The 21,657-nt window shown below is 36.8% G+C and overlaps 1 long non-coding RNA gene across 1 annotated transcript in view; it reads right to left on the bottom strand.

Annotated features, from left to right (window-relative positions):
- The window catches only part of LOC141370831 (uncharacterized), a 32,991-nt gene extending 16,756 nt beyond the window's left edge, over positions 1-16,235 (bottom strand). Inside the window, exon 1 of the long non-coding RNA XR_012375242.1 lies at positions 16,167-16,235. This is a non-coding gene — a long non-coding RNA (uncharacterized lncRNA). The remainder of the gene's footprint in view (positions 1-16,166) is intronic.
- Between the last annotated feature and the right edge of the window lie 5,422 nt (positions 16,236-21,657).

Below are 21,657 nucleotides of genomic sequence, written 5' to 3'. Positions count from 1 at the left end.
AAGAAAAGAAAAGAAAAGAAAAGAAAAGAAAAGAAAAGAAAAGAAAAGAAAAAGGAAGGAAGGAAGGAAGGAAAGAAGGAAGAAAGGAAGGAAGGAAGGAAAGAAAGAAAGAAAGAAAGAAAGAAAGAAAGAAAGAAAGAAAGAAAGAAAGAAAGAAAGAAAGAGAAAGAAAGAAAGAAGAAGAAAGAAGAAAGAAAGAAAGAAAGAAAGAAAGAAAGAAAGAAAGAAAGAAAGAAAGAAAGAAAGAAGAAAGAAAGAAAGAAAGAAAGAAAGAAAGAAAGAAGAAAGAAAGAAAGAAAAGGAAGGAAGGAAGGAAGAAAAGAAAGGAAGAAAGAAGAAAGAAAATCAGCCAAATCTTGTTCTTAGAGCTTTTGACATTTTAATTTACCTCAGTACCATCCCCCAGTACACAGCTCAGTGTCAGCCTTGAAGATAATAATCCACAATTTCTTGATAGGGTTTCCTAGCATGTGAGAAAGCAGTATTGACCTTATTCTCAATGAATTATGGTTGTTTTGACCTGTCTGGTGGCTCCCTGAAGAACCAGGTCAAAGGGCTTGCCTTCATTACGCCTAACTCAGAACTCTCTCAGGCCTAGGGCAATTATCCATGGATTATTTGTTGAAGAAAAACTGCACACAGATACATTAACCACTATCACCTGGAACAAGGGAGAACAGTTGGGCAAACGGTGGACAAACCAAAAGGACTGGGAAGAAAGACTAGGTAATGAGATGCTTTGTAGAATAGGACTTTGAAAAGCTTTCATATATTCCTAGTAATGCAAATGGTTTTGTGCATGCTTGGGGCTGTGTACAAGTTCTGAAAAGATTTGAGAAGGCTCTAAATTCTCATCTCTGGCTAATCTTTGAAATCTGTATAAGCAAAAATTGAAGGCTAAGGCAAAGTGGTAAACTGCCTGGCTGAGCATTGAAGGATGCTCCAACACACACACAGCTGATCTGCAAAGACGGAGAGCTTTTGTATGTTTAGTTTTATTTGTGGGATTCTTTGGCTCCAGGTGTTTAAGGAAATCTCTTTCAAATTACTAGCTGACCACGAAACAGAGATATCAATGGCACAACAAGAAATATAGACGTCACAAAATTAGTTCAAAAGAATCAGTAAACAAATAACAATGACTACGACAAACAGTAACAACAAACCCTGGGAGGAGGAGAGAATCTAATTTCCAGAGTTGCCAAATTATAATTTCTCAAATGTCTAATTTTCAACAAGAACAAAAAATAATGAGGCATGGAAAGAAAGAAGAAAGTATGGTCCATGCACAGCAGGGAAAAAGCAATAGAAACAGTCCCTAAGGAAGTCCAGTGATTGGCTTTATCGGATAAAGACTTCAACTCAACAATGTACAATACACGCAGAGCTAAAAGAAATCATAAACAAAGAACTAAATGAAACCATGGAATAATGGCTTAGCATTACAGAAACAAATACTAAAATGATAGAAGTAATTTCTTCCTTATCTGTTTATTAAATAGAAATGGACAAAACTGTTCAATATAAAGGCAGAGATTAGCAGAATAGATTTTTGAAACATGATCTAACTATAGGTTATCTATAAGAAAGTCACTTTAGATTCAAAACCATGAAGAGAAAACAGCAGATGAACACCAAAGGCTGTTTGCTGTTCAAAAGGGCAAAAAAAGATATTCCATCCAAATAAAATAAGAGAACTGGTGTAGCTATGCTAATAGAAAAAGAATCTTCAAGATAAACACTCTTACAAGAGAAAAAGAAGGACATCACATAAATGGATCGGTCCATTAAGAATATATAACAATTATTAGCCTATATGCACACAACAGTAAAGTCCCAAATACATAAAGCAAAAAATTATAATTGAAGGGAGAAATAGACAGTTTGCCAGTAATAGCTGAGGATTTTATTTACTGGCTTTTGATAATGGGTAGAACAACCAAATAGAAAATCAACAAGAAAATAGAAGATTTGAAAAATCCTAAGTAGACCTAAAAGACATATGCAGAATGTTCCACCCAATAACAGCAGTATATACATTCTTTTTAAGTGTACATGGAATGATTTCCAAGAAAGACCATGTTTAGGCCACAAAATAAGTCTTGATGAATTTAAAATGATCAAAGTAATACAAAATATCTTCTCCAACCACAATGGGATAAAGTTAGAAATCAATAACAAAAGGAAAACTTAAAATGAAAATTCACAAATTTGTGAATGTTAAATAACATACTCTTAAATAGGCAATGGGTCAAAAAGCAATCACAAAGGAAATTAGAAAATATTTTGAGATGAATAAAAAGGAAAGGACAACATAAAGAAACTTCTGGGCTGGGGCGGAACAGGATGGCGGAGGAGTAGGAGACCTGGATTTCATCTGGTCTCAGGAATTCAGCTGAATAGGGATGAAAACATTCTGAACACCTACAAACTCAACAGGAGATCGAAGAGAAGAATAGCAACAACTCTCTGAACAGAAAAGCGACCACTTTCTGGAAGGTAGGACGTGCGGAGAAGTGAATCCGAGGTGATATTCGGGAGGATAGACGGCGGGGGAGGGGCCTCTGTCGGCCACTTCTGGCAAGTGCTAGAGCCGCGGAGCACAAAATCGGAACTTTGAGAAGTCGGCTCCGCTGAGGGACGTCGCTCCAGTGGCTAAGCGGGGGGTGGAACCCTCGCGGGACAGTGTGGTCTCAGGACCCTTGGGGTCACAGAATGACCGGGGGTGCCTGAGTGCGGCAGAGCTCCCGGGTATCGGAGCGGGGAAGCCGGCTGCAGAGACAGAGCCGAGGTGTGGGCTCTCAGCTCGGGGTTGCCATAAACTGTGATCCGCGGCCCAGTCGGGCCACTGCTCCTCCAGCAGGGACCTAACAAGCGGCACATCTAGGGAGACTCCCCTTCCTCCCCGGGGAGGAGTGGTGCGGGAGCGCACCGCAAGGATCTGCTGGGTTTGGAGACTCCACACGGGGTCGGGTGCCAGAGATAGAAATGCGCGGTCACAGGCCGGGTGAGCACGGAGTGCGACCGGAGACCAGGGAGACGGGAGTGACTGCTTTTCTCTGGGGGCGCACTGAGGAGCGGGGCCCCGAGTTCTCAGCTCCTCCGGGTGGAGACTGGGAGGCCACCATTTTCACCCTGGTCCTCCAAAGCTGAGGTGCAGGAAACAAAAGCTCCTGAGAGCAAACCCAAGCAGCTTGCTTAGCCTGGACGACAAGGGCGGGGCAGTTCCGCCTCCCGCAAAGACATGTGGGAACCACAGCAACAGGCCCCTCCCCCAGAAGATCAGCACGAACAGCCAGCAAGCCAAGACCAAGCTTACCGATCAAGGAGAATGGGAGAACTCCAGCGCTAGGGGAATACTGCACATAGAATTCATGGCTTTTTTTTTTTTTTACCATGATTCATTAGTTTTTCAAAGTTAATTTTTTAACTGTTTTTTTTAATTTTTCTTTTTCCCTTTTTCAACCAACATCTTATGAATCCCTTTTTAAAAAAAAACATTTTTTATTTTTCATTTTTAGAGTCATATTTTATCCCTTCATGGTAGTTACACTTATTTTTGGCATATATATATAAGTTGTTCTCTTTTTAAAATTTTGAGATACAGTTTCTTCTAACAGATCAAAATTTACCCTAAATCAGTAGTGTATGGCTTTGTTCTAGGCTCCTGCCTGATCACATTCTCTCCCTTTTATTTTCTTTTTAGATCTTCTTCTTTCTTTTTTCAAACAATCTCTTATCTTCTCAATTCCTTTTATAAAATCTTTTATAATTTTCATCTTTAGAGTCATCTTCCATCCCTTCGTTGTATCAACCCTTATTTTGTATATATGTCTTTCTTCCTTTAAAATGTTAGGAGGCACTTTTTTCTAACAGACCAAAATACGCCCAAAATGTAGTGTGTGGCACTGATCAATGCGCTAGCCTGATCATATTTGATCATATTCTGTTTTTTTTTGTTTTGTTCTGTTTTTGTTTGTTTTTACCTTTTTCTTTTCTTTTTCTTTCTTTTTTCTATCTTTCCCTTTCTTTTCCCCTGGTTTCAAGTCTTTTCTGATTTGTATAGAGTATATTTTCTGGGGATTTTGTTAACCTGTTAGCATTTTGTTCTCTCATTCATCTATTCTCCTCTGGACAACATGACAAGAGGAAAAAATCAACTCAGCAAAAAGAACAAGAGGTAGTACCCTCAGCCAGGGACATACTCAATACGGACATTAGTATGATGTCGGACCTAGAGTTCAGAATCATGACTTTAAAGATACTGGCTGGGCTTGAAAAAAGCGTGGAAGTTATTAGAGAAACCCTTTCTGGAGAAATAAAAGAACTAAAATCTAACCAAGTCGAAATCAAAAAGGCTATTGATAAGGTGCAATCAAAAATGGGGGCACTAACTGCTAGGATAAATGAGGCAGAAGAGAGAATCAGTGATGTAGAAGACCAAATGATGGAAAATAAAGAGGCTGAGATAAAGAGAGAGAACCAACTACAGGACCACGAGGGCAGAATTCGAGAGATAAGCGATATGATAAGACGAAACAACATTAGAATAATTGGGATCCCAGAAGAAGAAGAAAGAGAGAGGGCCAGAAGGTATATTGGAGCAAATAATAGCAGAGAACTTCCCTAATGTGGGGAAGGAAACAGGCATCAAAATCCAGGAGGCACAGAGAACCCCTCTCAAAAATCAATAAAAATAGGTCAACACGCCGACATCTAATAGTAAAACTTACGAGTCTCAGAGACAAAGAGAAAATCCTGAAAGCAGCTCAGGAGAAGAGATATGTAACCTACAATGGTAGAAACCATAGATTGCCAACAGACCTATCCACAAAGACCTGGCAGGCCAGAAAGGACTGGCATGATATCCTCAGAGCACTAAACAGGAAAAATATGCAGCCAAGAATACTATATCCAGCTAGGCTGTCATTGAAAATAGGAGAGATAAAAAGCTTCCAGGACAAACAAAAACTAAAGGAATTCACAAACACGAGACCAGCCCTCCAAGAAATATTGAAAGGGCTCCTCTAAGCAAAGAGAGAGCCTAAAAGCAGCATAGACCAGAAAGGAACACAAACAATATACACTAACAGTCACCTTACAGGCAAAACAATGGCACTATTTAGTGCCAAAACAATGGCACTAAATAACAAAGGCATTTAGTGCCTTTCAATAGTTACCCTGAATGTAAATGGCCTAAATGCCCCAATCAAAAGACACGGGCTATCAGATTGGATTAAAAAACAAGATCCATCAATATGCTGTCTGCAAGAGACTCATTTGAGACCCAAAGACACCCCCAGATTGAAAGTGAGGGGGTGGAAAACCATAAACCATGCTAATGGCCAGCAAAAGAAAGCTGGGATAGCGATCCTTATATCAGACAAATTAGATTTTAAAACAAAGACTGTAATAAGAGATGAGGAAGGACACTATATGCTACTTAAAGGGTCTATCCAACAAGAAGATCTAACAATTGTAAATATCTATGCCCCTTACATGGGAGGAGCCAATCATATAAGGCAATTAATAACAAAAGCAAGGAAACACATTGACAACAATACAATAATAGTGGGGGACTTTAACACCCCCCTGACTGAAATGGACAGATCATCTCAGCAAAAGATCGACAAGGAAATAAAGACTTTAAATGACACACTGGAAGAAATGGACTTCACAGACATATTCAGAACATTCCATCGCAATGCAACGGAATACACATTCTTCTCTAGTGCCCATGGAACATTCTCCAGAATTGATCACATCCTAGGTCACAAATCAGGTCTCAACCGGTACCAAAAAATTGGGATTATTCCATGCATATTTTCAGACCAGAGTGGTTTGAAACTAGAATTCAATCACAAGAGGAAAGTAAGAAAGAACTCAAATACATGGAGGCTAAAGAGCATCCTACTAAAGAATGAATGGGTCAACCAGGAAATTAAAGAAGAATTTAAAAAATTCATGGAAACCAATGAAAATGAAAACACAATGGTTCAAAATCTTTGGGATATAAGCAAAGGCAGTCCTACGAGGGAAGTATATAGCAATACGAGCCTTTCTCAAGAAACAAGAAAGGTCTCAAATACACAACCGAACCCTACACCTAAAGGAGCTGGAGAAAGAACAGCAAATAAAGCCTAAAACCAGCAGGAGAAGAGAAAAAATCAAGATCAGAGCAGAAATCAATGAACTAGAAACCAAAAGAACAATAGAACAGATCAATGAAACTAGGAACTGGTTCTTTGAAAGAATTAACAAGATGGATAAACCCCTGGCCAGACTGATCAAAAAGAAAAGAGAAATGACCCAAATCAACATAAATTAATGAAAGAGGAGAGATCACAACCAACACCAAAGAAATACAAACAATTATAAGAACATATTATGAGCAACTCTATGCCAGCAAATTAGATAACCTGAAAGAAATGGGTGCATTCCTAGAGATGTACCAACTACCAAAATTGAACCAGGAAGAAATAGAAATCCTGAACAGATCTATAACCACTAAGGAAATTGAAGCAGTCATCAAAAATCTCCCAAGAAACAAAAGCCCAGGGCCAGACGGCTTCCCAGGGGAATTCTATCAGACATTTAAAGAAGTATTAATACCTATTCTCCTGAAACTGTTCCAAAAAATAGAAATGGAAGGAAAACTTCCAAACTCATTTTATGAGGCCAGCATTACCTTGATCCCAAAACCAGACGAAGACCCCATCAAAAAGGAGAATTACAGACCAATATCCTTGATGAACATGGATGCAAAAATGCTCACCAAAATACTAGCCAATAGGATCCAACAGTACATTAAAAGGATTATTCACCACGACAAATTGGGATTTATCCCTGGGCTGCAAGGTTGGTTCAACATCCGCAAATCAATCAACGTGTTACAATACATTAACAAAAGAAAGAACAAGAATCATATGATCCTCTCAATAGATGCAGAAAAAGTAATTGACAAAGTACAGCATCCGTTCTTGAACAAAACTCTTCAGAGTATAGGGATAGAGGGTACATACCTCAATATCATAAAAGCCATCTATGAAAAACCTACAGTGAATATCATTCTCAATGGGGAAAAGCTGAGAGCTTTCCCACTAAGGTCAGGAACATGGCAGGGATGTCCACTCTCACCACTGCTATTCAACATAATATTAGAAGTCCTAGCCACAGCTATCAGACAACAAAAAAAATCAAAGGCATCCAAATCGGCAAAGAGGAAGTCAAACTCTCACTCTTTGCAGATGATATGATAATTTATGTGACAAACCCAAAGGACTCCACCCCAAAACTGCTAGAACTCATACAGGAATTCAGTCAAGTAGCAGGCTATAAAATCAATGCCCAGAAATCAGTGGCATTCCTATACACCAACAAGACAGAAGGGAGACAAATCAAGGAGTCGATCCCATTTACAATTGCACCCAAAACCATAAGATACCTAGGAATAAATTTAATCAAAGAGGTAAAGGATCTGTACTCAGAAAACTATAAAATACTCATGAAAGAAATTGAGGAAGACACAAAGAAATGGAAAAACGTTCCATGCTCATGGATTGGAAGAACAAACATTGTGAAGATGTCAATGCTACCTAGAGCAATCTACACATTCAATGCAATCCCCATCAAAACACCATCCACTTTTTTCAAAGAAATGGAACAAATAATCCTAAAATTTGTATGGAACCAGAAGAGACCCCGAATAGCCAGAGGAACTTTGAAAAAGAAAAGCAAAGGTGGCGGCATCACAATTCCGGATTTCCAGCTCTATTACAAAGCTGTCATCATCAAGACAGTATGGTACTGGCACAAAAACAGACACATAGATCAATGGAACAGAATCGAGAGCCCAGAAATGGACCCTCAACTCTATGGTCAACTCATCATTTACAAAGCAGGAACGAATGTCCAATGGAAAAAAGACAGTCTCTTCAACAAATGGTGTTGGGAAAATTGGACGGCCACACGCAGAAGAATAACACTGGACCATTTCCTTACACCACACCCAAAAATAGATTCCAAATGTTTGAAAGACCTAAACGTGAGTCAGGAGTCCATCAAAATCCTAAAGGAGAACACAGGCAGCAACCTCTTTGACCTCAGCTGCAGCAACTTCTTCCTAGAAACATCGCCAAAGGCAAGGGAAGCCAGGGCAAAAATGAACTATTGGGATGTCATCAAGATAAAAAGCTTTTGCACAGCAAAAGAAACAGTCCATAAAACCAAAAGACAACCGACAGAATGGGAGAAAATATTTGCAAATGACATATCAGATAAAGGGCTGGTATCCAAAATCTCTAAAGAACTTCTCAAACTCAACACCCAAAGAACAAATAATCCAATCAAGAAATGGGCAGAAGACATGAACGGACATTTTTCCAAAGAAGACATCCAAATGGCCAACAGACACATGAAAAAGTGCTCAACGTCGCTCGGCATCAGGGAAATCCAAATCAAAACCTCCATGAGATACCACCTCACACCCGTCAGAATGGCTAAAATTAACAAGTCAGGAAACGACAGATGTTGGCGGGGATGCGGAGAAAGGGGAACCCTCCTACACTGTTGGTGGGAAAGGAAGCTGGTGCAACCCGTCTGGAAAACAGTATGGAGTTTCCTCAAACAGTTGAAAATAGAGCTACCATACGATCCGGCAATTGCACTACTGGGTATTTACCCCAAAGATACAAATGTAGGGATCCGAAGGGGTACGCGCACCCCGTTGTTTATAGCAGCAATGTCCACAACAGCCAAACTGTGGAAAGAGCCAAGATGCCCATCGACAGATGAATGGATAAAGAAGATGTGGTATATATACACAATGGAATATTATGCAGCCATAAAATGAATGAGATCTTGCCATTTGCAATGACGTCGATGGAACTGGAGGGTGTTATGCTGAGTGAAATAAGTCAATCAGAGAAAGACATGTATCATGTGACCTCACTGATATGAGGAATTCTTAATCTCAGGAAACAAACTGAGTTTTGCTGGAGTGGTGGGGGGTGGGAGGGATGGGGTGGCTGGGTGATAGACATTGGGGAAGGTATGTGCTATGGTGAGCACTGTGAATTGTGCATGACTGTTGAATCACAGATCTGTACTTCTGAAACAAATAATGCAACATATGTTAAGAAAAAAGTAAAAGAAGAAGATAGCAGGAGGGGAAGAATGAAGGGGAGTAAGTCGGAGGGGGAGACAAACCATGAGAGCGATGGACTCTGAAAAACAAACTGAGGGTTCTAGACGGGAGGGGGGTTGGGGGATGGGTTAGCCTGGTGATGGGTATTAAAGAGGGCACATTCTGCATGGAGCACTGGGTGTTATGCACAAACAATGAATCATGGAACACTACATCAAAAACTAATGATGTGATATATGGTGATTAACATAACAATAAAAAGTAAAAAGAAAGAATAGCTCACTGAGACAATCAGTAAAATTTTACTAATAAAAAAAAGAAACTTCTGGGCTGTAATGAGAGTGGTGTTCAGAGGAAAATTTATAACTATAAACACAATAATAAAGAAAGCAAGTTATGTCAATATATCAATGACTTAACCTCACACTTTAAGAAATGAGAAAAATAATAGTAAATTAAATACAAATCAAGTTGAAGAAAGGGATTAATAAAGATTAGAATGGAGGGGCGCCTGGGTGGCTCAGTTGTCAAGCATCTGCCTTCGGCTCAGGTCATGATCCCAGGGTCCTGTGATCGAGCCCCGCATCAGGCTCTGTGCTCCACGGGAAGCCTGCTTCTCTCTCTCCCACTCTCCCTGCTTGTGTTCCCTCTCTCTGTGTCTCTCTCTGTCAAATAAATAAATAAAATCTTAAAAAAAATGAAAATTAGGATGGAGAAAAATAGAGAGTACAAAGGTAATAGAATTAATGAAACCAAAAGTTCGTTCTTTGAACAGATCAACAAATTGACAAATCTTAGCAAGATTGACCAAAGTATTAAAATCAGGAGTGAAAGTGGACACATCACTAACAGCCTTATAGAAATAAAAAAACTATTATAAGGAAGTACTGTAGACAAATATACACCAAAAAATTATATATTATATATATATTATATATATAGATCAAATTTCCAAATTTCTAGATACAATCTACCAAAACTGAATTCCCAACTGCACTTGAAGTTGCAGTGGAATTGCTGATGGTTACAAACTTCCTAAATTGTTAAGTAAAACAAATTATAATAAACTGTTAACTTTTCTCAGTATTAAAAATAATAGAAAATCTTAATAGACTTAAAGCAAGTAAATACATTGAACAAAAATCAAAACATCCAACAAAGAAAAGCCCAGCATTATACATTTTCACTGGTGAATTTTACCAAAGGTTTTTTAAATAATTTATATGAATACTTCTCAAACTCTTCCAAAACATACGAGAAGGAAATACTTCATAACTCATCTTATAAGGCCAATATTACTCTGATAATAAAGCCAAATAAAAATATTGCAAGAAAATAAACTATATACCAATATTATTCCTTTCAATACACATGCAAAAATCCCCAGTGAAATACCAGCAAAATGAATCCAACAACACCTTTAGAAACATGCACTATCACCAAGGGAGATTTATCCCAGGGATGCAGCAGTAATGTATAAAAATTATTCAATGTAATAACCACGTTAATAAGATGAAGGAAATAAATCAGACATTTGTCTCCATTGATGCAGAAAAAGCATTTGAAAACACCTTCATGATAAAAAAAATTAGAAATAGGGAAAAACAGTATAGTACTGATATAAGGATAAACATATTGACCCATAAAATAGAATTGAGAGGTCATAAATAAATTCATATGTCTATTGTTAATTCATGTTCAACAAGGGTGCCAAACTAATACATGGGGAAAAAAAGGACTTTTCAACAAATGGAGTTCAGACAGCTAGATATCCACATGCAAAAGAATGAAGTTGGTCTCTTATCTCACACCACACATAAAATTTAATTCAAAAGGAAAATAACAAGTGGTGGTGAGAATATGGAAGAGTGGAACCCTTGAATATTGTTAACGTGAATGTAAAAACGATGCAGCTGCTGTGGGAAATAATTTGGCAATTTCTCGAAAAGTTAAACATAAACTACCATGTGAATCAGAAATTCCATTTCAAATTACAGACCAAAAAGAATTGAAAACAGGTGTTCATACAAAAAACTTGTACATTTTAGCATTATTCATAACGGCTAAAAAGCAGGTACAACTCAAATGCCGATCAACGGACGAAGGGAAAAACAAAATGTAGCATATCCACAGAATGGAAAATTATGTCCCAAAAGGAAAGGAAGTAGTGACACATGCTACAACATGGATGAATCTTGAAAACATTATGCTAAGTGAAAGAAACAGGGCATGGAAGGCCACATAGTGCCTGGTTTTATTTGTATGAATTTACATAAAATGCCCAGAATAGGTAAATTCATAAAAACAGAAAACAGATTAGTGATTGAAAAGGGTTGCAGAAGAGGGGAAAATGGGAAATGACTGCTAAGGGGTACAGAGTTTCTCTGAGTTGATACAAAGCCTGGGATTAGACAGTGGTAATAACAACATACTATTTGTAAATGTACTAAAAGCCATTGAATTGTTCACTTTAATATGGTGAATTTTATGTTATGTGAATTCTACTTCAATTAAAAAATGTTGAGAGTGGCTTAACTAATACTATGGTGCAAATACAACATAGTTAATAGTAATTAGTTTAAACAAAAATATAAAATATATTTAAAAAATCCCAAGTGTGACTCTGGTGCTCATTTCCAAGCCCTCACAAGCAGAGCATTGGTGAAGTTCTTGGTCAAAATAACAGAGCAGATAATAGTTGTTAGGTGCCCATTTTGTGCCAGATACATACCCTACTTGCCAGTTTCCATAGGTGGGTTCTTTTAAAGTTTATAACCAATTTATTATTGACCTCATTATATTGACAAAAAATAGGATCTTAGATTAAATGATATGACTAATACATAGAATTCTTTGGTAGTGCATCATTCAAGTCCAAGTCTGGACACACAAAGTCCATTCTTGCCCTTCCAGCCATGTTTCTCTCTCCAAGTTGGATGTGACCAGGAAAACTGTCTCTGCCAACTCTATTTTTCACTTTTATCTCCAAAAATAGACTTTTTTTTTTTTTTACAGATTTTATTTATTTGAGAGAGAAAGCCCACATGAGCAGGGAGAAGGGCACAGGAGGAGGGAGAAGGAACGAGAATCCCAAGCAGACTCTGCACTGAGTGAGGAGCCCAACACCAGGCTTGATCTCAGGACCCTGAGATCATGACCTGAGCCCACCAACTGAGCCCCCCGGCACCCCTCCAAAAGTAGACTCCACATTATACCCAGCTGTGAGCTTCTGTAACAACCTGCAGACAATTCTCCCTTTTGATGACAACTACTGAAACTTTAGACTTTCCAGTTGATTTGAGGAACTACATTTTATTATATCACTTAATTTTGACAATGTTGAGACCTAACAAAACAGTTCCTTCTTCTGAACTAAACTCGTTAAAATCTTTTCCTCCTGGAAGACCAAAGGAAAGCTTCCTGGTTTGGTACTCCTCCCATTACTCTGGGAAGAAAAAAATCAAACTTCCATTTTGAGAAGGAATGGTATCAGTAGAGATACTGATATAAATCACTCTCCACTTAAAAAATCCATTACAGGTTAAATAAAATATTTTAAACTTAAAGAAATGATTGGATGTACCTAACAGAAAGTAAGGGAAATCTGAGGTCACAAGTGAAAAAGGAACATAAACCTAGGAGAAAAGCTAGCAATAAAGCAGCTTGTTATCCTGAGGAAATACAAAGATGTTAGAGTACCAGTGGCAAGAGGTAACTGCAGACAATATCCTGAAATTATTTATTCAAATATTCTACTTATATGTGGAACTCCACATAGGCCTCAACCTCAGAAAAAGATTCAACCAGAGGAAACAACCATTTAGAACCATCAACAAAGCAATGTGTCTTGCCTCTGGTTGGAAGATTAAAAAAACAGCAACATCAGCAACATGACCAATGCCCTCCCTTCGTGTCTGGTTGGAGACTGGGTTTACAATTTTGTTTCATGGCTTTAAAAATAAACTATAATGCAAAATGAACCAGATCTCTAGTTCCCTTACACACGTGGCAGAAATAAATATACAGCTTCCCTGGAGGAATACGTCCTCAAAGCAGGGGTCAAAAACGCATAGTGGGTTCAACAAAACACAAAACCAGAATAAAATCCTAATACGCAAAAGAAAATGAGGCACAATTAGTGGAAGTCAGCAGAAGCAACTGAGAACAAAATGAGATCTGTAATAACTTCAATTATTGGAATTACCAGATTTAACACATTTTAAAAGCAAGAAAAAATTAACAAAATGTGAATTTGGAGCAAATGACTATCATGGCATGACCAAGCAGGAAAAAAGAAAGAAAATTTCCAGAACTGAGAAGTGTAATTATTGAAATTAGAAAATCAATGATTTGCTTATATATTAGTTTAGATACAATAAAGAAGGAAAGACAGATCTGAAGAAATTGTCAGTAATATTTTTCAAAAAGACAGAAAATATAAAAGTCATGTTAAAGAGATAATGGTGGCTAGAGTCTAGACAAATACATGCCTAATTATAGTTCTAGAAGGAGAAAATACAGAAAATGAGAGGAAGGCAATATTTGAAGATATTATGTCTGAGGGTTTTCCACAGTAATTTAAACACATGAATCCTCAGATTTTGGAATCTCAGGGAATCCCAAGCAAGATCGATAAAATTCCACACCCAGATACATTGTAGTAAAACTACAGAAGCCCTCAGAAAAAGGAGTGAATTTAATATCTGTCAGAGAGAAAAAAAATACAATGGATTACTTTTAAAAGTGACATTTTTGCTGACAACTTTCCAACATACAAATGAAAGACTGAAGAATGTAGAATTACATTTTAGAGATCAGGGAGTAAATAACTGTAATTTGGAATTATTCAATCTAGTGAAATAATCTTCAAAAAATACAAAAATCCCACAAAAACTGGAAATGTTTGCCACCAAAGTTGTAATTCCCATGAAGCAAAGTAAGCCCTAAAGGACATTCAGAGATATAAAAGAGAATAGCATAGCATGTGTGGGAATATTACAATATATAATATAATAATATAATTATATAATAATAATTATATGCAATTATATAAATATATAATTATATACAATATATAATGATATAACATATATTAACATGTGTGTGAATTTTAAAAATTGGTATTTAATAATGATAATAATTGCTGATGTGTGTATTAAAAGAAACCACAAAGATTATGAATGGATATTGTAAGTAAAGAGAGAGGGTTATTGAATTTAAAATATTCTGAGGCATTTGGTGAGAAGGCTGATAATACTTAATTGGCCTTTGTTAATGACATTTACAGGTTAAAAATTAAGTAGGACCAGTAAGGGAAAAAAACGGGGGGAGGGGTTATATTATCTAAACCAGTGGAAGGAGAGATAAAAGAATATATATTGATATATATTGATTCAGAAAAGCCTAAGAAAGGGGAAAAAAGTGGACCACTGAAAAGGTGAGATAAATACAAAGCACAAAATAAATCCAAATAATCAATAATCATAGTAAATGTGATTGATGGACTTTTCCTTTAAAAATTACATATTGAGAGGGGCGCCTCAGTGGCTCAGTCGTTGGGCATCTGCCTTCGGCTCAGGTCATGATCCCAGGGTCCTGGGATCGAGCCCCGCATCGGGCTCCCTGCTCAGCGGGAGGCCTGCTTCTCCCTCTCCCACTCCTCCTGCTTGTGTTCCCTCTCTCGCTGTGTCTGCCTCTGTCAAAGAAATAAATAAAATCTTAAAAAAAACTACATATTGACAGTCTAGATTTAAAAATAAAAATAAGAAGGACAAAGAGAGAATGAAAGTAAAGGATTGAGAGAAATGTACCAGGCAAGTGAAAGCCAAAAAATCAGCTGATGGGAATATATTAAAATCAGAAAATTGAACTTTATTTCATTTATTTATTTTTTTAGTGGGAGAGGGGCAGAGGGAGAGAGAGAGAGTCTTAAGCAAACTCTATGCCCAGCATGGAGCCTGACTTGGGGCTTGAGCTCACAACCCTGAGATTATAACCTGAGCTGAAATCAAGAGTCAGATGCTTAATTGACTGAGCCACCCAGGCACCCCAGAAAGTTGAACTTTAAAAGAAATGTTTGACTAGAGATAAAAAGTGTAGTAAGAATACTAATATAATAATATCTTCAACAAGAGAATATAACATAAGCACCTACCAATATAACTTCAGGACATGGGGGGAGGGGGAAATGACAGAACTGTCATGAGAATTTGGAAAATTCACCATAGTAATATACCACCCCCAATAAATGATAGTTTAAACAGATAAAATCAGCAAGAAGATAAAAGATGTAATAGCACCATAATCTAATTAACATATCAAATGTGTTCCAAAATGTTAAAAATGCACAATACTTTCCATCATACCTAAAACATAGAAAATATTACCAGGTGATAAGGTATTAAAAAGTATTAACAAATTTCAAGTGAATAACATCATATACAGCACAATATGTATTTTAAATATATAAATAAGTATATTTAATATATTAATATGTTTATTTAATACATAATTTATTATGTATATAATACATATATTACATATATTTAAATTACATATTATACTATGTATGGTTATAGATAGATAGATAGAGAGAGAGAGATAGATAGAGATATATCCCCAAATTCCGAAAGCAAAAGGCAAAAAACATGAACAGGTATTTCATACTCAGCTTCATCTGTAATCAGAGAAAAGCAAATTAAAATCATAACAAAAATAATGAAATAGCACTTTATTTGCTTTATTGGCATTAGATTAAAAATCTGAAAGTTCCAAGTTTTTGCAAGGATGTTCAAAAATGGTCGTTGTTACACCCTGCTCGTGGGAGCATAAAATGTACTATCACTTTGATAAAGAGTTTTCACTAACCTCTTAAAAGCTGGACGTCTACATGGCTTGTGGCCCAGATTCCACACCTAGGTATATATAAACTTAGCCCCTGTGAATTCATTTTCTCACCTTAGCAGGTTCTTCCATTAAATGGAATGGAAGATGCTAAAAAAGAATGAAAGAAAAAAAGTACCTGCTAACATTGATTGTCCCCGCAGGTGAAAGGAGAAAACTCGCCAAATTATGGATATGTTGGTGTTTTTGTTTGTTTGCGTTCGTGGGTGGTTGTGGGAACCAGAGAACAGACTCATTTGATCTAGAACCAGAGAATGTGGCCAGTCACCATGTTCTCCCCATTCACTGGTGAGCGTTGTGTTTTCCCGTGTTCATAGCGTTGGGGAGCCCAGTGATCCCAGGTTGTAATGGTAGGTGAACAGCATCTTCCTCACCAATCAGAGGTGAATCTCCATCGGATCAGTAGGGACCCTCCCAGAGGAGGATTCTTATGGCTCTCTAAGCTCAGCAGACAGCCCTCTGTTTAACAGCCTGGAGTGGGCTCACTCCATTTCCACTGGTGGGAAGGGAGCTGTGAAAAAAATCATCCATAACCCGAGCGGTAATCTTGGAATTGAGTCTTAGAAATAAAAGGTAGATTATGAGAATTAGTTTTTTTGACTAGCACCTAAGGATAACCAGCTAGCCCCTCAGTTTCTTAAAATTTGAAGGACACTTTCACCTTCTCATACCTGTTGATTTGGAGACCACAGTTAAACTTTGTATTTAATACATTTATCTTACACCCATTCCCATCTGTTAGACCCATTTCTGTGCTTCAGTCATTGTGTCAATGCCAGCCCAGTTTTGGTCAAGTCCAGTAACGTTCCAGTAAATAACTGGACAGTTTATTATACCAAATTCTTCCACACAGAGGAAGAAAGAGCGTAGGCATGAAAATAAAATGCCACTTTAAAAAATGATGTCTATTTCAAGCAGCCCTCCACCTGAGTAAGGGGTCTCATTTCTGAATGATTCAACAAACGTGCACTGAGGACCTACCTATTAACTGAACATCACTGTCCCAGCTACCGGGAGAATACAAAGCTGAATAAGAGACTAATTTCTCTCACAGCACTTACTTTGCAAAGAGGAAACCACAAGCCAGTAGCTAAAACAGGAGGTAAAATAAAATTTGTCTCCAAAGAGATCACGCATCTTCACAGTGGAAGCAGAATAAGGAAGAGCTGACTGTGACCCCAGCAGTCAGAAGACTATAAATCAGTGGCATTTGCATACGGGAATTTTATGAACACCGTGAGGACAGGCACGGAGTTATAAGTATGCACGCTATTGAGTAAAAATGAGAGTGTAAGTGGTAAGATAATATTTGGTGGGAGATGAGGCCACAAGAGCTTGGGACAATATGGTGGAAGGTCTCCAATGTCATTTTAAAGCATTTCAGCCTTACTCTTTCGGCTGCCATCCCCTGAAGACTGTGATGAACGGGAGAAAGGTCAACTTACTTAGGTTTTAGAAAGATAACTAGGGCAGCCATGTGAATGACAGATTTGAAGATCTGGTTAATGAGGAATAGTTAATAAGATACTTAAGGAATCCAGGTTTATTCATGCAATCGATTGGATAAGGAGTTCCTCAGAGGAAGCTTTTAAATTGTTTTTTCTCATTTCATTTCACCAAGTTTTGCCAGAAACCTATTCAAATTCAAACATCTGCAGAGTTTTCTTTAGAACTGTAATGACATTTTCAGATACATAAAGAAAACATTTCAACAAGAACTCTGAGGAAGATATTAAACTGATATAATCTGGTTCCTTAATATTGGATTCTGACTTAAAAAATATGCTCCCTGTGATGAAAATTTACGTTGTAATAAGTATTTGATTTTTTTCATTGGGGTATAATTGACATATAACATTCTATTAGTTTTGGGTATACCACATAATGATTTGATATTTGTATACACTATAAGGCAATCACCACAATAAGCCTAGTTGCCATCTATCACCATACAAAGTTACAGATAGTTTTTTTCTTCTGCTGGAAGAAAAAATTTAGAATTTATTCTCTTGGCAACTTTCAAGTATATACTACAATATTCTTGATTATAGTCGTCATGCTGTACATTAGCCCTCATAATTTATTGATTTTATAAATGGAAGTTTACTTTCTGACCCCCTCCACCCATTTTCCCCACCCCCTCCCCAGTCCTCTTCCCTCTGGCAACCACTGTTCTGTTCTCTGTATGTATAATTTTTAAATCGGGAAGAGCTGGTCACAAAGAGCCCGGACTGCAAGTAAGTGGTGCAAAATACCAAAACAACAACAAAAACCACAACAACAACACAAGACAAAGGGACACTTAAGGAACACTTAAGAGACACTTAAGTAATGTGAGTATTTTAGACATTAGGCTCTGTCATTTTTACAATGTATTTAATAGATTGGAAAGATCTAAAGAAATTGCCTGCATTGAGTATAAGAAGTCGTAACAAAGCCTTTTTACATCCAGAACCAGTGTTAATTAGATGTGACTTTGAGAAGTCTTTTAAAGAGCAGGTGAGATGGAGTGCACTACCAGGACAGAAACCAGCCAGTCAGGAACAACCTATTGAGCACATCAGTAGGAAAAGTCTTTCCCCAGAGACTCGTTATTTGATGATTGAAAAAGAATGTCTAGACATCAAATGGGTTTTGGACAGTTTAAGGTACTAAAGTATTTTCCTGGGGAAAAAAAATTATATTAGAGACAGATCATAGAGCTATACAATGGTGGAACAGAATGAAAGATGAGCAATACCCTGCTCGTAAGATATTATCTGTCCCTGTAGCGATGTATATTTGCATTTTCCCCAATAGTCTTGTTAATGAAATATGGCAGTGTGTTTGTTCAAGATGTTTTCTGGGGAGTGGAATTATTCCATGGAATTACTAGTCAATTATTCTTACAGTCCTTGCAGAGTAAGATTTTCTGCAATCAAATCTTAATGAAAAAGTTAAGGAAAATTTTCCTGTGATTGTACCCAAGCATGCTTCTCTATAATTTTCTCTACTGCCCACCTCATCCTCCTAAAGGAAGGAGACATTTTAGTTCCTGCAAGCTATAAATGTGGGCATGAAAAGTGCCAACAGAGAGCCTGGTGAGTGTTGGTTGAGCAACTAGAGAGGGAACTGATGAGTTGACCCTGATCAAGGGTCAGCGTGACATGAGGGTAGTGGTGCGACCCTCTCTTTTGACCTATGCTCCCTCCTCTGAAGATTATGTATTCTCTTGTTTGTTTTCTCTCACATTTGCTCTGATTTTCAGAATAAAAATGCTGTCATTTTGATAAGATTGAAATGTCAAGTAAATGAAGATTCAATGTATCAGAAGATTCTACTTTTTTTTTTTGGCTTCACTAATAACAGTCACATTGTGGACAAATTATAGTCACATTGTGGACAAATTAAATACCATGTGTATACTAGTTGCCATGGTTGGGCTGAAACTATAATTTGGCTCCTTCAGGAAAGAGAGCTCTCTTTCTCCAAACTCAAAGAGCCTTCTGTTTTTTATTGAAGGGGAAGGAAGAAACTTGGTGGTATGTGTATGTTTGCAGGGCTAAGCTGATGAATGTAGAAAGCTTGAGCATGAAACTGATAACATGGTGCTTGCCCCATTCCACAATTTCCCCCTCTGCACCTCAGCCTGACAGACTAATTCTGATCTCCTGGGAAGAGGCAGCTTGGGATAGAAGTGAGAATATGAGAAGTTACTTCTTCTAGGAGTGCACTTGTGAAGAGCACCCGGTGACAGATGGAAACATTGAATCACTGTATTGTACACCTGAAACTAAAATTACACTGTTATGTGAACTAACTGGAATTTAAATAAAAACTTAAAAAAAAACCTTTAAATATTTGTATTATAAAATACTTCATTAGAATGTTATAAATATTAATATAATGAATATTTGTGTGTGTAGCTCCCAGCTTTTACTTTAACATTCGTTAACATTTGCTACATTTGTTTCTGGTCTTAAATTATAAAACATTGCAAATAAAGTTGAAACTCTGTATGTTTTCTTTCTAAACACATTAGCCTCTTATTCCTTACTTGGGATGTTAGGTCTTATCCTGAATTCTGTATTTATAATCCTCATATTTACATATGTAAATATCAATATAATATATATATATACTATTTCATTGTGTGATTATTAACTTTTTTATCATTCTGTATTTTTTTCTCTCTTTGGGTTTAAAATTGTTGTTTCTTTTAAGAAATCTGCATTGATCAGTGTAGTTCTAAATTACTAATTATAACTGCTGTTGTATTCCTTATTCCTTCTTATAGATATATTTGTCCATTGCCTTTGATGACCATTTAGGTATTTTTCAATTTTTCTTTGTACAACCATGTTGCAGTGAACCTTAGTATATATGTCTCCTTGCACATAAATACTCAAGTTTCTGGTAGAACTGGAAATCATGAATTAAAGTGTATGGACATCTTCAATTTCACTAGATTTTGTAAGACTGCTCTCGAAAGTGGTACTACCAATTTACTCATTTGCTGGAAATCTATGAATTTATTTCCCCACATTCTCACCAATTCTTATTATAAGATTTTGAAATATTTCCAAACCATGAAATAGTATCTAATGGTTTTACCTTGCATTTTCCTGTTTGTTAGTAAGTTTAAAAATCGATTCTGCTAATTATTGGTTATGTATGTGTATGAGCATGTGTACATGTTCATTTCTTTTGATCAAGTGTGTATCTGGTTGCTTGTCTTTTCCTTATTAAGCTTTAGATGTTCTTTGTCAATTCCTGATACTAATATGAGCTCTCCTGAGCTGTGAACTGTACCTCTTAACTTTATATATAAAATGTTTTTTGTTGAAAAGTAGTAGAATTTTTTGGAATGCCTGGGTGGCTCAGTTGGTTAAGCATCTGACTTCGGCTCAGGTCATGATCCCAGGGTCCTGGGATTGAGTCCCGCAAGGGTTCCTCGCTCAGTGGGGAGCTTGCTTTTCCCTCTGTCTGACACTCCCCCTGCTTGTGCTTTCTCTCTCTGAGAAATAAATAAATAAAATCTTTTTTTAAAAAAGTAGTAGGATTTTTTGTATTTTATTATAGTCAAATTTATCTACGATTTGTATATTTTCACTGTATTAAAAAACTTCTCACACTCCAATATCATAAAGCTAGACTCCTAAATTTTTTCTAACATTTTAAAATTTTTGCTTCTTACTTTTGCTTTCTGAATATACATACATGGATTATAAAAGGGATACAATATTTTATGGGTAAACTGATGTCCTAAAATAATTTATTTGTTGCCATCTTTTTACCATTTATTTATAATATCATCTGTATCATTGATCATATTTCTATATATGGGTGAATCTGTTTCTAAGCTCACTGTTCTACTCTATCATTCTATATACTATTTTTGTAACAATGTTTTACTAATCATTATAATAAGAGATTAAAATCTTGTCAAGAAAGACTCTTATTAGCTCTTAAAAATTGCCTTAGCTACTCTATGTAAATTTGAGAATCAGCTTGTTCAGTCTGACAAAATTTAATTGGGATTCTTATGAGAAATGCATTTGTTGATTAGTTGAAGAAAATGGAAATCTTTATAATGTTGACATTATGTGGATATATCATATATCTCCACT

Source organism: Callorhinus ursinus, unplaced genomic scaffold (genome assembly GCF_003265705.2).
Source record: "Callorhinus ursinus isolate GAN/ISIS: 27379988/994484 unplaced genomic scaffold, GSC_fseal_2.0 scaffold47, whole genome shotgun sequence".
NCBI lineage: Eukaryota > Metazoa > Chordata > Mammalia > Carnivora > Otariidae > Callorhinus > Callorhinus ursinus.
The sequence above is the reverse complement of the archived record's forward strand: the minus strand, read 5'-3'. Positions and strand labels throughout refer to the sequence as shown.